The 16,905-nt window shown below is 48.6% G+C and overlaps 1 protein-coding gene across 4 annotated transcripts in view; it reads left to right on the top strand.

Annotated features, from left to right (window-relative positions):
* The first annotated feature begins 6,093 nt into the window (after nucleotides 1-6,093).
* Nucleotides 6,094-16,905, top strand: part of CD276 (CD276 molecule) — a 33,842-nt gene continuing 23,030 nt past the window's right edge. Inside the window, exon 1 of one of the 4 annotated variants that reach the window (XM_086322596.1) lies at nucleotides 6,094-6,313. The gene's annotated coding sequence lies outside the window, so the exon portion shown is untranslated. Of the gene's footprint in view, nucleotides 6,314-6,567; nucleotides 6,761-11,109; nucleotides 11,236-16,905 lie in introns of those variants that run through there. The other 3 variants (XM_086322593.1, XM_086322594.1, XM_086322595.1) reach the window with 3 other exon arrangements.

Below are 16,905 nucleotides of genomic sequence, written 5' to 3'. Positions count from 1 at the left end.
ATAAGCCTCTTATCCTTATCCATCAGAGGGCAGACAGAATGAAAACCACAATCACAGAAAACTAACCAAACTGATCAACTCAGTGAAACTACGAGCCATGCTGTGTAGGGCCACCCAAGATGTACGGGTCATGGTGAAGAGTTCTGACAAAACGTGGTCCATTGGAGAAAGGAATGGCAAATCACTTCAGTATTCTTGCCCTGAGAACCCCATGAACAGCATGAAAAGGCAAAAAAATAGCACACTGAAAGATGGACTCCCCAGGTCGGGAGGTGCCCAGTATACTACGGGAGATCAGTGGAGAAATAATTTCAGGAAGAATGAAGAGACGGAACCAAAGCAAAAATAACACCCAGTTGTGGATGTGACTGCTGATGGAAGTAAAGTCTGACACTGTAAAGAGCAATATTGCATAGGAACCTGGAATGTTAGGTCCACGAATCAAGGCAAATTGGAAGTGGTCAAACAGGAGATGGCAAGAGTGAATGTCGACATTCTAGGAATCAGTGAACTAAAATGAACTGAAGTGGATGAATTTAACTCAGACAACCATTATATCTACTACTGTGGGCAAGAATCCCTTAGAAGAAATGGAGTAGCCATCATAGTAAACAAGAGTCCGAAATGCAGTACTTGGATGCAATCTCAAAAACGACGGAATGATCTCTGTTTGTCTCCAAAGCAAGCCATTCAATATCACAGTAATCCAAGTCTATGCCCCGACCAGTGATGCTGAAGAAGCTGAATTTGAACGGTTCTATGAAGACTTACAAGACCTTTTAAAACTAATACCCCAAAAAGATGTCCTTTTCATTATAGGGGACTGGAATGCAAAAGTAGGAAGTCAAGAGATACCTGGAATAACAGGTAAATTTGGCCTTGGAGTACAGAACGAAGCAGGTCAAAGGCTAAAAGAGTTTTGCCAAGAGAACGCACTGGTCACAGGAAACACCCTCTTCCAACAACACAAGAGAAGACTCTACACATGGACACCACCAGATGGTCAATACCGAAATCAGATTAATTATATTCTTTGCAGCCAAAGATGGAGAAGCTCTATACAGTCAGCAAAAACAAGACCAGGAACTGACTGTGGCTCAAATCATGAACTCCTTATTGCAAAATTCAGACTTAAATTGAAGTAAGTAGGGAAAACCACTGGACCATTCAGGCATGACCTAAATCAAATCCCTTATAATTATACAGTGGAAGTGACAAATAGATTAGATCTGATAGACAGAGTGCCTGAAGAACTATGGACAGAGGTTTCTGACATTGTGCAGGAGGCAGTGATGAAGACCATCCCCAAGAAAAAGAAATGCAAAAAGTCACAATGGTTGTCTGAGGATGCCTTACAAACAGATGAGAAAAGAAGAGAAATGAAAGGCAAAGGAGAAAAGGAAAGATATACCCATTTGAATGCAGAGTTCCAAAGAATAGCAAGGAGAGATAAGAAAGACTTCCTCAGTGATCAAAGAAATAGAGGAAAACAATAGAATGGGAAAGACTAGAGATCTCTTCAAGAAAATTAGAGATACCAAGGGAACATTTCATGCAAAGATGGGTACAATAAAGGACAGAAATGGTATGGACCTAACAAAAGCAGAAGATATTAAGAAGAGGTGGCAAGAATACACAGAAGAACTATACAAAAAAGATCATGACCCAGATAACCACGATGGTGTGATCACTTACCTAGAGCCAGACATCCTGGAATGCGAAGTCAAGTGGGCCTTAGGAAGCATCACTATGAACAAAGCTAATGGAGGTGATGGAATTCCAGTTGAGCTATTTCAAATCCTAAAAGATGATGCTGTGAAAGTGCTGCACTCAATATGCCAGCAAATTTGGAAAACTCAGCAATGGCCACAGGACTGGAAAAGGTCAGTTTTCATTCCAATTCCTAAGAAAGGCAATACCAAAGAATGTTAAAACTACCGCACAGTTGCACTCATCTCACACACTAGTAAAGTAATGCTCAAAATTCTTCAAGCTAGGCTTCAACAGTACGTGAACCATGAACTTGCAGATGTTCAAGCTGGATTTAGAAAAAGCAGAGGAACCAGAGTTCAAATTGCCAACATCTGTTGGATCATTGAAAAAGAAAGAGGGTTCCAGAAAAATATCTACTTCTGTTTTCTCGACTATATCAAAGCCTTTGACTGTGTGGATCACAACAAACTGTGGAAAATTCTTCAAGAGATGGGAATACCAGATCACCTGACCTGCCTCCTGAGAAATCTGTATGCAGGTCAAGAAGCAACAGTTAGAACTGGACATGGAAAATAGACTGGTTCCAAAGCAAGAAAGGAGTACATCAAGGCTGTATATTGTCACCCTGCTTATTTAACTTATATGCAGAGTACATCATGAGACATGCCAGGCTGGATGAAGCACAAGCTGGAATCAAGATTGCCAAGGGAAATATCAATAACCTCAGATTTGCAGATGACACCACCTTTATGGCAGAAAGCAAAGAAGAACTAAAGAGCCTCTCGATTAAAGTGAAGGAGGAGAGTGAAAAAGTTGGCTTAAAGCTCAACATTCAGAAAACTAAGATCATGGCATTCGATCCCATCACTTCATGGCAAATAGATGGGGAAACAATGGAAACAGTGACAGACAATTGTTTTTTTTTTACTCCAAAATCACTGCAGATGGTGACTGCAGCCATGAAATTAAAAGACGCTTGCTCCTTGGAAGAAAAGTTATGAACAACCTAGATAGCATATTGAAAAGCAGAGACATTACTTTGCCAACAAAGGTCCGTCTAGTCAAAGCTATGGTTTTTCCAATGGTCATGTATGGATGTGAGAGTTGGACTGTGAAGAAGGCTGAGCGCCAATGAATTGATGCTTTTGAACTGTGGTGTTGGAGAAGACTCTTGAGAGTCCCTTGGACTGCAAGGAGATCCAACCAGTCCATTCTAAAGGAGATCAGCCCTGGGTGTTCTTTGGAAGGAATGATGCTAAAGCTGAAACTCCAATACTTTGGCCACCTCATGCGAAGAGTTGACTCATTGGAAAAGACTCTGATGCTGGGAGGGATTGGGGGCAGGAGGAGAAGGGGACGACAGAGGATGAGATGGCTGGATGGCATCATTGACTCCATGCACGTGAGTCTGAGTGAACTCTGGGAGTTGGTGATGGACAGGGAGGCCTGGCATGCTGTGATTCATGGGGTCGCAAAGAGTCGGACACGACTGAGTGACTGAACTGAACTGAAATGCCTCATATAAGCAGACTTATACAATATTTGTCTTTCTGTGGCTGGCCTTTTTCACTTAGCACAATATCCTCAAGGTTCATCCATGTTGTATCATATGTCAGAATTTCCTTCCTTTTTAAGGCTGAATAATACTCCATTATACACATTACCAGGCTCTCCTGGTAGCTCAGCTGGTAAAGAATCCACCTGCAATGCAGGAGACCTTGGTCGATCCCTGGTCGATCCCTGGTTGGGATGATCCCCTGGATGAAGGGAATGGCTACCCACTCCAGTGTTCTGGCCTGGGGAATTCCATGGGCAGAGGAGCCTGCCAGGCTACAGTCTATGGGGTCCCAAAGAGTTGAACACAACTCTTTGTGATTTTCACTTTAGTGTAATTTAGTGAAAGAGCAACTTCCACTAAATATACATTAGCACATTTTATTTATCTATTCATCTACCAAAGGACACTTGCATTGCTTCCCCCCTTTGGCTATTGTGAATAATGTCACTATGAACATGGGGATGCAAATATCTCTGAGACCCTAATTTCAATTCTTTATGAATATATACCCAGAATTAAAACTGTTGGATTCTATGGTAATTCTATCTTTAGTGTTTTGAGGAACCACCATGCTGTCTTCCATAGTACCAGCCCTTTAACAAAGGGCTTTCCCTGAAGCTCCAACCAGTGAGTTTCACTTCCATCTCATTGGCCATCTTAGATCATGTGACCACCTCTAGCTGCAAGGGAGTCTGAGAAAGGATGTATTTTTAATTCGGCACAGAACAAAACATTCCCTGACCTCAGGAGATTCCTGTGTGCTGGGATGGTCCAGGTGTTTATGTCCAGGAGCCAAGTGTCGAGTCACAGCTGAGCCTGTCCTAGAGACACTCCACCTATCCCCCGCCCACAGTGTTTGCCCTTTCTGGGGGAAATCAACATCCTCTTAAGGCACTGCGGCAGGAATGTCAGCCAGTACTTGTTTCTGTCCCTCCTGAGCTGTTCTCTCAAGCAACAATTAAAGTCTTCCCATGGCACCCCACTCCAGTACTCTTGCCTGGAAAATCCCACGGATGGAGGAGCCTGGTGGGCTCCAGTCCATGGGATCGCTAAGAGTCGGGCACGACTGAGCGACTTCACTTTCACTTTGCACTTTCATGCTCCTTTCATGCATTGGAGAAGGAAATGGCAACCCACTCCAGTGTTCTTGCCTGGAGAATCCCAGGGACAGAGGAGCCTAGTGGGCTGCCATCTATGGGATCGCACAGAGTCGGACACGACTGAAGTGACTTAGCAGTAGCAGCACCAACACCTACCAAGTGTAAACTGCCCTGTGCTGCTCCTTCACTGTCCATCACAGCTATGTCATGCCTTCCCTGCCAGACTATAAGTCCTCTGGGACAGGACCTGTGTTACCACCTTGGGGCACAAAGTGCAGGGCTGACTGCTGGTGGAGGGACCGAGAGCGAATTCCTCTAGACCAGTTCTAAGTCCTGCTGCAGGGCTCCTGGATCTTGCAGCTCAGGGGCACCTCTCCATGGGATGCTTCTCCTCTAGATTTTGGGGCCTAGGAAGGGCTACTCATCTTGAGAACCATGAAGTCAGGCCCAGGCTATATAGGGCCTGACAGAGCAGGGAGGAGCAGGGAGGGGAGGCTGATGACCTTCAAGCACTCTGGACCAGATGGCCTGGCCTTGATCCCCCAATCTCTGCCCCATCCCTAGGAGCAGTCACACAGACCCCAACACAGACACAGCCACTATCAAACTTACTTTCAGATCACATGTGCACTTAGATGCAGAGTTACAGATGTTCACAAATACACACACCCATGCATCACTCTCACACACACACACACACACACACTACAATTAAGTTTGAATTCAGCATTTAAATTCAAGGGGGGCAAATCTTAGTTCCTCCACTTAATGGTTGGATATCCTTAAGTAAGTTACCTCTCTCCTTGTGCCTTAATTTCCATATTTGTGAACATGAGGATAATATTAATAATAGCATTTACCTCACTGAGTGGTGGGCTTTCCTGGTGGCTCAGATGGTAAAGATCTACCTGCACTGCTGGAGACCTGGGTTCGATTCCTGGGTTGGGAAGATCCCTTGGAGGAGGGCATGACAACCCACTCCATTATTCTTGCCTGGAGAATCCCATGGACAGAGGAGTCTGGCGGGCCACAGTCCCTGGGGTCACAAAGAGTTGGACATGACTGAGCAACTAAGCATAGCACTGAGTTGTGCCGATGAAATTAGATAAAGTGGCAAAGTGCTTAAAACAGTGGCTGACAGAGATGCATATGTATTCATACACATTTCCTAAGCCCTCTCCCATTTAGTTGCTGCCACTTGGTGGTGGACCTAGCTGTAATACAACGTAGGAGTCCTTTTATCTCTCTGAGGCTCAATTTTCCCACCTGTAAAACAGGGATAATATTATCTTCCTGGTCCAGTTGCTTTGAGGATCTCAACAGGCCCATCATGGAAAACTCCTAGCCTCGTCTCTGGCCCACAGAAGTCTGCGGCACCTTAGCTATTACCGTCTGTAACTGATGGAGAACAGGTCAGAGAACAGGTGCAGGGGCGGGATGTGCCAAGGCAAAGGCCTGACCCCCATCACCCTGCAGGCTGGAGGTCCAAGCCTGACCCAGCCCCGTCTCCTCCCAGGCTGGAGTTGAGTCCTGGAAAGACAGAGCCCCAGATCAGGGTAGGGGGTGGTCAGAGCTATCCCACCTTTGGGAGCCTGGGGTGGCCACTAGCCTGGCATGGGGCTGGGGGCAGGGCCAGCCTGGTGGCTGTGGGTGGAAGGAAAAAAGGAAAACCAGCTCAGTGGAAATTACCCTGTGGTTGGCTCAGGCGCCCACGACACACTGTATTTATAGAGCTCACTGCCGCTGTTAATGCCTCGCAGTAGAATTAACCCTTTCCAGCCCGCCGTACCAGCCTGGTGCCAGAGAAGAACACTGGACTGGGGAGTCAGACAGCCAGATCCGAGCTCTGGCTCTGCTGCCAGCGGCCTGGAGCAGGACCCCGGGTGGCCGATGACCATCCAGCTATCCCCCTAGCAGAAAATAAACTCCGGATCTTGGGAGGGTGGGTCATGGTGGGGGATGGGCGGGGATCAACTAGCACCCCTTTACCAGCGCGCCCGCGTGGGTCTGGACCCGGGGCAGGGGCGGGTCCCGGCCGGTGCCCTGCCCAGCGGGCGGGCTCCGGCCTCGGCCCTAAACCGCGGCCGCGGGGCCAATCCGGCCTCTGGGGCTCACCCGGGCCGCCTTTCCGGGCCCGCGGCTTCCTCCAGCCCGCCCCGCCCCTCGGACTCCCGAGGCCGCCCCCGGCCCCCATTCGGGCCCGGCCTCGCGGCGGCGGCGGCGGCAACTCGGCAGCGCTCCGCCGCGTCCCCGAGTCCCGGGAGTCGGCGCGGCGCGGTGAGTGCTTGCGTGGCGGGCCCGGCGCTGGTCGGGGCGGCCTTTGTCTGAGGCCGACCCCGGCCCCGGGCCGCCGGGCAGCGGGCCTGCTGCAGGACGGCTGGAGCGGGCGGTGAGCCTCCTCCCTCGCGCGGCGCCCCCGCCCCAACCCTCTCCCCCTGTCGGGGCTGGCCGCGGCGCCGGTAGCACGTTGGACCCCGGATCTGGGGCCTGGAGGCGGCTGAGGCTGCCAGAATCCAATCCCGCCCCCAGCCCTGCCTCCCCTTCCCCTGGCCGGCGGGGCCTGAGCACTGTGGGAGCTGCCCTCACCCGGGAATCCGCTCGAGGAGGAGGCTGGGCGGGTGATTGTGACCGCGGAGGCCCTGGGTGTGCAGGGGAACAGAGGCAGATCTGTCATTGTGTTGATGATTCTGGAAAGCTTCAATATCTGGAAAGCCGCTATCTGGAGCTAGGAGTGAAGCGGAGTCTCCCCGGGGCCCTGCAGAGGAAAACACCATGACTTGATCACCAGCTCTGAGGAGGGGGAGCTGCCAGGGAGAGGAGGGCCAAGGGTTGGATAGGGGAGGGGGGCCCCATTCTGCTTGGCCCAGAGAAATGGAGTGGGCGACTGGAGACTTCCATGGGTAGCAGTGGGCATGAGGGAGACAGATTCAGAGAAGGACAGACAGGGACCGCTGGCCTGGGTGAAGGAATGAATAGGTGTGTGGGTAGTGGGCAGAACATAGGGAGCAGGGATGGGACATTTGGGGGCTTGGGAAATCTCAGGGAGATGATGGGTGGGGTGAGATGGAGAGGAGGTGGAAGATGTGGTGGAGGGAAGGTGGGGACCCAGGGTGGAGGCCCAAGTCCTCTGTTGCTGCTTAGCTAGCGAATTGGCAGGTTCGGGGGCCTAAGGCAGTGAACTGCCAGAAAAGGAGATTTATTTCTAAGCCAAACCTAGCCTAATGAGAAATGCGTGATGGATGACTCAGATATGGGATCTATCATTGAGGAAAACATTAAGCAAATAGGAAAGCAAAACCCATTGGAGAGTTGAGAGGGTTTGTTTGACTTAATTGAGAAAAACTACTTAGGTTCAAATTGGATGTAGATAATTATAAATGAGTCTGATTTCATCATTAAATGAAGGCCCTAGGTCTTTTTCTTACATGCCTGTCTTTGGCAATTTGCTTCTATATTAGAAAGTAATGAAGCTGTTCTGTTTTTAAGAGAGTTCTTTATTTAGTTCAGCCTCTTCTGTGACTCCCTCTTGCCTCCCAGAAGTTCCTAGGAAATCTTGAGGCTGTGCAGCCTTCCTGGGGGTCTGCACACAGGTGGGTGCTTTTGGAGACTGAGGGAAACTGAAGTCTAAACTTGAAATTGAACTCTAAACATGTCCAGTTGGTTGGTCTGATCTGAGTGGCAGAGCTCTGAGGCTGTGGGTATGAGTGGTGGCTTATATTTCCAGCTCTTTTGGAAATGGGAATAATTTGGGTGAGTGTATTTTTCTAATATTTAGAGTTCCTGAGATCAAAAGTGAATACTTATGTTAATCATTGATCATGGAAATCTTTCTCCCCTGTATTATGCACATCAGAGTCTGACCTCCTGAAGTCAGTGACATTTTCCTTCATGACTTCAGATCAGCGCTGTGAACATCCATTTCTGCACTAAGGGGACTCTCAGGGGAGTGAGATTTGCATTAAGTGGCTTCAGAGATGTTTGTATTGGTCCCATGACTGATCTTGGAGTTCTTTTCTCTCTTCAGTGACATCACTGGTGGTTTCTCCTGCTTGCTCTTAGTGAGCTTTCCAACGTATTCCAGACTCCTGTGTTGCAAGAAATTGGACCATCCAGCTTGTTAGAGATAGGAATGTTAGCAACTCTTTGCAACCCCATGGACCGCAGCCCGCCAGGCTCCTCTGTCCATGGGATTTTCCAGGCAAGCGTACTAGAATGGTTTGCCGTTTCCTTCTTCAGGGAATCTTCCTGACCCAGAGATCGAAACTGGGTCTCCTGCACTATAGGCAGATTCTTTACCAACTGAGCTACCAGGAAAGCCCGAGAGATGGGAAGCCTACATTAAAACAGGACTGAGGATGAGAAGGGGTTTTGGGAATTGAGGACCGTTTTTCCTCCCTATCCTTGGCCCTCTGCACCCAGGCACCTGATGGAAGCAGGTTGACTGGCTGACTGAGATACTCAGATACCTGATAGCTGGGTCATAAGCTGGAATGTGGAAAGGACAGTTATAGAAGTGTTGTCCCTTCTGTGGAGGCTGTGTCCTTACTCTGTTGAAGTTGATTTTTGAACTGTCCTGTGGGAATTCCTCTATCCTTAAACTTTAACCTGCTCTGGAGTCATCAGTCTTCATTCTTTGGTGTAGGATTTAGGCTTGATACTGAGATGAGCAATACTGTTCAGGATCAGAGACTGAGTATGATCATAGAGCCAGAAGTGAGATGCCACAGCACTCAGAAAGTATTGTAGAACAAGTGTCTGGCCTGTTGCTTGGCACTTCTTGGTTGGGTTTGTGCCATGTGAGGAAAAATGACCCAAGTCCAAGCGGCCCCTGAGATGAACACCACATAGGGCTTGAGCAGTGGCCCTGAGTCATGGGGTCAGGGGAGGAGGAGGAAGGGCAGGCAGGATGATGTCACTGCCCATGAGCTTATCCTCTGAGTGGGTGGCCACTTCCACTCCTGTCCGTTTCCCACAGCCCTAGGGCAGGAATGACAGGGAGGTCCAATGGCAAAAGAAGGAAGGCAAAGTCAGGGCCTAAAAGAGGACAAGAGCGTGGGAACTGGTGATCTGTGAGAAATTTCCTTTGGTCTCATTGGTCAGAATGGATCACACATCTGTACATATAGCCTGACAGAGGAGGCTCAGTGCAGAGGATCCAGGAGGCCTTCTCCCCATGCTCATGGCAATAATAACAAAAGTAGTCATGATCCTTACCTCTGTTGGTGTGCTTTAAATCCTTTCTGTATGTCCTCTTATTTTATCCTTACAGCAGCTCTGTGGGGTAGGCATTGCTCCCCCCTTTTTATGTAACCTTTGCCTGCCACCCCCAGTTCTGCCACCCCTGCAGGATAAGGTTCCAGATAGGAGCAGTGGGTTTTCAGGTTTTGGCGGGTGGGGCTGTGCTGGATGCTTAATAGAAATAGTCTCGTTTCATCATCATAGCTGTCCTGTGAAGTAGGGAGTCGTTAGCTCCATTGTACACATGGGTAAACTGAGGCCCAGGAAAGGGAACTCACATGCCCCAAAACATGCAGCTGGCAAATGCTGAGGCTGGGTTGCTGTCTCCTCCAGGAGCTGGCTCTTTCTGCCACTCTGGAGGCAGACTCAGCTGGAACCTGGTAAGATGTGCTAAGGGTCCCTTAGTAAGATGTGCATGGCAGAGAGGATTCATCTGGGGAATTGGGGAGACGGCAGACCTGACCTGGATGTCCCAGACTAGTGTTCTTGCAGCCCAGTTGGAACCACTGTGACGAGTTCTTACTGTTCCAAAGGCCTGGTCCTCAGCACACTGGTGCCTTCCAGGAGCCCCTCTCAGTTCCGACCAGTGCTTCCGGCCAGCTGCCCCCATTCGCCCAAGAACGGATGCTTCCTCCACACCCCTAATGCCTTTGGGCCTTTGGTCTTCCCAAGGCTTAGGGAGGGCGTGTTGGAGGGAACTGCTGGGAGTGGGGATTGAGAAACATTTTTGGGGGGAGCCTTGGAGCAGGGAGAGATACTACCTCTGGGAGGCAGGACTTCCAGGTAACCTAAAGTCAATGTAGGCTCCCCAGAACTGGACCTCCCATGGGAGAGATACTGAAATGTGTGGAGGCCTTGTACAAAGGGGTATGTAGCAGCATGGGGGCTGTCCTGGAGGAGGAAGGGGGAGAGGACCAACAGGGATGAGCCAGACACAGAGATGGAGCTGAATTGTGATTTGCTGCTTTGGAGTTGGGGTGCTGGTGGAGTCCTAGGTGCAAAGGGGAGCCAGAGAAAGAATAACATTCCCAGGGATCTGTACATGTAGCCTGACAGAGGAGACTCAGTGCAGAGGATCCAGCAGGCCTTCTCCCCATGCCCATGGAAATAATAACAAAAGTAGTCATGATCCTTACCACTGTTTGTGTGCTTTAAATCCTTTCCGTGTGTCCTCTTATTTTATCCTTACAGCAGCTCTGTGGTGTAGGCATTGCTCCCCCTCTCTTTTAACGATATGGAATCAAATTTCAAAGAGGTTAAGTCATTTATACTTGATCATGTGTCTAGCCAGCCTTCGGAGTCAGAGTTTGAACCTAGGCTTGTCTGCTGTACCTGAGCCTAAGCTGTATGGTGAGGCAGGCAAGAGAGCCTGATGATGATGTTTAACAGGTGAGGAATTGAAGCCCAGGGGTACCTGTAAGCTGGCTTTTAGTCACCTCTGATGTGACTGATGATTGAGCATGGGCCCCTCGGCAGTCTGAACCCTGTTTCCTAGGCTCAGACTCCCCTCTGTATGGTGGGCATGGAAGTGGGCCCTGGACAGGTGAACTCCAAGAGGCCTTCCAGCGCTGAGGCTAGGTGGAGCCTGCTACACTCCTGAAGAGGAACCCCTGGAGATCCAGAGAGGTTGGTGCTTAGGTGGAGAGGGGTCTGCAGCATTTTTCTGCCAGGGCAAACCTCTTTCAGAGTAGAAACCTGAAGAATGTCAGGGCAGGGAGTGTTTAGGTAGAACATATCTGGAGTAAGTGGGCCCTTCCATGAGTGAAGTCTAGACAGGTTTCTGGGAGGGATGAAATTTCCAGACACATCTGGGTGGGCACTCAGCAGGACTCAGCAGAGGTTGACTGAATGCAGATGTGTGTGGCACAGGCCTGCCAGGACATGACCTGGGATCCGCCCTGCAACTTGGTCTTATGTTCTCTCATGCCTTCCCGTCCTCTCTCCACTCTCCTCCTTCAACTCCTTTCTTCCGGCCAGACCTCTTCTGAGCTAAGTACAGCCATCACTTTTTTTCAAGGTTCCGTGTTTCTGATGGTGTGTGTGTATGTGTGTGTCTGTGTGTGTGTGTGTCTGTAGCCTCTACACACTTCCAGTTCACGCTGCCTTGTCAAGTGGCTGTTGAACTCTGGAAGATGCAAACTCATTTTGTGGTGGCTCCTTAGCCAGAAGAGGGTGTGAGAAGCAGGCCAGCTGTTGTGGCAAAAGCCACCATATTCTTGAACCCACTGAGCCGTCTTCCTTCTCTCTGGTCTCGCCTCCTCCGGGTCTCAGGCCTTGACTTCAGTGTGGAGAGGGTTCCCCGATGGGGATGGTCTGGCTTGGGGAAGCTGGGGGCTCTGCTCCGTCCTGTTTTTCCTCTTCCTTGTTCTTCCTCAATCCATAAGGGAAGCAGATCGCCGATGCCAAGAAAACCTTGGCCCCACTCTGCTGGGCTGGCGCTGATGACACACTGCTGTTTTGACTCACACAGAAATCACTTTGAGAGGAAGAATTGATTTCTTCTCTTGGGCAGGATCACGGGGCTGGGGAGCAGTGCCCAGCGGATAGCCTTGAACACCAAAGGCCCAAACTAACTCATTATCAGGAAAAAGGAAGGGCATCAGGGCTCCTAGGCAACTCTGGAGATCCCCTAAACTCTTTGCGCAGGCTCCCACCCTGTTGTGGAACACCTATACTATTAATATTAGGTCAGGTTTTTTTAGCTAATTTTTCTCAGTGGAGTCCCATAATCATCTTATGAAGGCAGAGTTTAGATTCCTATTTCACACATGAGCCAGCTGAGGCTCAGAGAGGATGTTTTCCCGAAGTCACATGTCTAGGAAGTGGCAGAGTCTGGGTTTGAAGCTGTGTCTCCAACTCCAGAGACATCTTCTAAAACGCCAGGGCTCACTTTGTCCATGAGGCTTCTTGTGCTACACCAGCCCAGCAGGTGATGGTGGTCATAGCACAGGAAGGGGGCCAGGACCTTCCTTTGAGGGTTAGTGAGATGAAGAGCAAGTGAGTGATAGAGCCTGGTCTAAAGCCCAAGTAAACATAAATCTGCGATGTTGCTGTTTTTCTTTTTCATTTGTTAATGAACAAAAGAATTACATGCTTGTTGTCAAAGCAGCAGAAGTGTATCAAAGTAGCTAGAAGGTGGAAGTAGATGCTTACCTTCATTCCCATGCTCCAGGGTTGGGCTCACTATCACGTTTCCAGGCCCTTTTTCTATACAAACATCCATCCATCCATCTCTCTCTCTATTTATCTAAACACACAGGCATTCATTCATTCATTGAGCAGTGCTTTGAACACTCATTATGTGCCAAACCTTAGCTAAAATTAAGGATCCAATAGGATAAAGGATCTAATAAATAAAGCAGACATGGTTCCTGCTCAGGGAGCTCTCAGTGTGACACAGGGTAAACAGCAATGCATAACAGGGACATCCATAGAGTGGCAGACCCCCAGCCCAGCTTTCCTACCAAGGTGAACCTCAAGATGTCATCCAGGAAGAAGGAACTGTGCTTGCAGAGACCCTGTGAGGTAGGGAACAGGGTCTCGTCATAAGAGCTCTGATGAGGGGTGAACGGGAGGAGGTGAGGCTGGGGAGGTGGGCAGGGCTGAACTAGGCAAGACCTTGTGGGCTGATTAGATATTTAAAGTGATGATGTGATGCACTTTTGTTTTTATAGCTGTTTTTCTGGTTGCTGTGTAGAAGTCTAGATGGGAGTATAGAGCTGGGTGGGGGGACAAGAGAGAAAGTGGAAAGACTGGTGAGGAGCCTTTTGTAGTCATGCAGGCAAGAGATGGGAGAAGGCGATGGCACCCCACTCCAGTACTCTTGCCTGGAGAATCCCATGAACGGAGGAGCCTGGTGGGCTGCAGTCCATGGGGTCGCTAAGGGTTGGACACAACTGAGCGACTTCGCTTTCACTTTTCACTTTCACGTGTTGGAGACGGAAATGGCAACCCACTCCAGTGTTCTTGCCTGGAGAATCCCAGGGACGGGGAAGCCTGGTGGGCTGCCATCACTGGGGTCGCACAGAGTTGGACACGACTGAAGTGACTTAGCAGCAGCAGCAGCAGGCAAGAGATGATGGCAGTTTGGCAGACCAGAGAGAGAAGCCGAGGTAGAGGGCAATAGAGAGAGTAAAAATACATTGGGTTGACAAGCTTTTTCTCTAAAGGATCAGAAAGTAAATTGTTTAGGCTTTGTGATTATTACAACTACTCAGTTCTACTGCTGTGATGGAAAAGCAGTCACAGCTAATGTGTAAATGAATGGAGGGTGGCTGTGTGTCGATGAAACTTGATTTACAGACACTGAAATTTGAATTTCATATGATTTTTGCGTGTTATGAAGAATTCTTCTTTTAATTTTCTAACCATGTAAAAAGGTAAACCCTGTCTTAACTGGTGAACTGAACAAAAGCAGGTGGTGAGTGGAATTTGGGGCTGAGGCTGTAGTCTGTAGATCCCTGAGATACATTTGGGTGTTGGGGTTGGCTGTTCTTGGTGATGAACTATAAGGGTAAGAGAAATCAGGGTTCTGACTTGATCAGAGGCGGTGGAGGAGGATGCCTTTACGAAGTGGGAAGTGCTGGGGAGGAACGGGTTTAGGGGAGGAATCAAGAGATTGAAGAGGGACATGTTAAGAGAGAGGTGCCTGTGAGTCTTTGGAACAGAGGTGTTTCGGCTTAAGTTTGGAGCTCAGATGAGAGGTGTGGACTTGGAGAAGTAAATTTGGGAGTTATCAGCATATAAATGATATTTAAAGTCACAGGAGTGGATGAAATCATCTAGGAAAAAAAAAATAGTAGAGAGAATTTAGGGGAGGGTCTAGGAGCAAGCCCCCGGGGGTTCAGTGCCAGAGAAGGAAGGACCTGCCCTGAAATATAGGAGATGGAGAGAGAGAGGTAGGTGACTAGGTCTGGGACCATGGGACCATGCATTAATGCTGAAATTAGGTCACATAACTCCCAATATATAATATACTTTATTCAATGACCCGCATGGACTTATTTCCACGTTAGTACAGGTTCTTTTGAAAGGCTGTATGCTATTCCATTATACAGATGTGCCATAATTAATGTACCCATTCCCAGTTGTTTTCCATTTTTGCTGCTGATGTGTTTCAGAATGGAGCTAGTGTTTCTGTAAACCAGTCCATACTGACTAGCCCCTGGGGCAAATCTGCTGCTTTTTTTGGTATCGTCTAGAAACTAAGAAGAATAATTGGCCAAAAAAATCATGTGATTCCTGAAAATTGTATTCGATTCAATTCCGAGTGTCCATAAATACACTTCTATTGGAACACAGCTCTGCTCGTTCATTTATACACTGCCCCTGGCTGCTTTCCTGTGGTAAAGGCAGAGCTGAGCCATTGTGACAGATATGGGAAGACCTGCAAAGCCTAAAATGTTCACTGTCTGGACCATCACAGAAGAAATTTGCTGACCTCTGCCTGACTCGATTCTACATCCAGAACCAGCAGTAGGTCCACACACAGGCGGAGCAGGGTATTTTGAGCATCTCCAGGACACAATCTAGAAAATAAAAAACTCTCTGATGCCCGAAATTCTACCATTAGCTCTTATTTTGAGTAAACCATTGCCCTTTTAAAATGTCATCCTTTACAATTCAAACATCCTCAGCAAGGTTAACATTACATATGGATCAATTAATCAAAGGTTGGCCCACCTATGGCAACAATGTTACTTCTCTACTCAAAACCCTTTCTCATCATGTACAAAATCCAAACATGACCTCCTGTCCTGACCACGGGGGGGAGCATCAGGTCAGTGTTCAGGGTTCACTTTAGTGGGTTATCGTGTCTCTAAGGTACCACCAGGTGGTCCTCACTGTATCTTAAAACAGTACTCTCTACTGAACTGCAGTGATATCTATGTATTTCCCTATTGGAAGTCAGGCTCCTAGAGACAGACATAACTTAGTCCTCTCTCTGCCCCCAGTGCCTGCCTACCAGGCACTCCATGAATAGTTCGGTGAATAACTAAATACACAAACAAATGTATAGTCAAGGACTCTTTCAGTTATAGATAATAGAAACCTAGCTCAAACTGACTTAAGAGCAAAAAAAGATTACTCATGTATCTGGGCAGTGTAGGTGTGCAGCTTGCTTTAGGCATAGGGACTTAAATGTTGTGTTCAGGGCTCTGTATCCCTCCTGTGTTCACCTTTGCCTCTGTGTATTTGTTTAGATCAATTCTTTAGATTGTTGCTAGTTGACAGATTCATTGCCAACAGCCCCAGACCACATCCTCCTTAGCAACCTCAGCAAGAAAGAGTGCTTTCTGAAAGTGCCAGCAGCAAAGCCCTGGGAATTCTCTGATTGGGTATGGCTTGGCTCACAGGCTCATTTCCAAGCCTGTCACTGAGTGGGGGCAGGGCAGGGGTTCTCCAAGGAGCCAGATCTGGTCCTCAGCTGAGGCCTGAGGCTGGGAGTCAGCCCTACCAGTACCATATGGAGTGGGTTCCCTGCAGGAAATTGGAGCCCTGTTATCAGAATGATCCAGTCTAGAATGAAAGAGGGGCACTCTAGAATAAAGGATGTGGAGCAAAGTGTCTAGTGAAGGCAGAGAAGGTCTGCCCAGTATCTATTTTGCTTCTGTATCAAGGACAGGAAGAGAAGCTATTAGGAAGGAACCAGAGTTCAGGCCAGGAGGGGAGGTGATAATCTGCTTTAATGGGTTTGTCTTCTGGCTCCTGAGATTGCCTGTCCTGGTGCTGAGTGAACCTGGAGATGAGATCTCAGAGAAGCTATCAGGGATATTTCAGGACAACTGGGAAAGACAGCAGGGATTGGATGGGAGTGGGGAAGGTGTGGGTCGCAGCATTTCAGTTTCCCACTGTGTACAGAATCAATCCAGGACCCCTAACCCACCATAAAGAAGGCTGAGCGCCCAAGAATTGACGCTTTTGAACTGTGGTGTTGGAGAAGACTCTTGAGAGTCCCTTGGACTGCAAGGAGATCCAACTAGTCAATCCTAAAGAAAATCAACCCTGAATATTCATTGGAAGGAATGATGCTAAAGCTGAAGCTCCAATACTTTGGCCACCTGATGAGAAGAGCTGACTCATTAGAAAAGACCCTGATGCTGGGAAAGATTGAGGGCAGGAGGAGAAGGGGACGACAGAGGATGAGATAGTTGGATTTTGCAATAAATGGCAACCCACTCCATTGTTCTTGCCTGGAGAATCCCAGGGATGGCAGAGCCTGGTGGGCTGCTGTCTATGGGGTCTCACAGAGTTGGACATGACTGAAGTGACTTAGCAGCAGCAGCAAGCTTCCAA

This window comes from Bos grunniens, chromosome 10 (genome assembly GCF_055505025.1).
Source record: "Bos grunniens cultivar Pamir isolate PY7600 chromosome 10, Bosgru_T2T1.0, whole genome shotgun sequence".
In the NCBI taxonomy this organism is placed as follows: Eukaryota; Metazoa; Chordata; class Mammalia; order Artiodactyla; family Bovidae; genus Bos; species Bos grunniens.
Note: the sequence above shows the minus strand (reverse complement) of the source record. Positions and strands in the feature narration are given on the sequence as shown.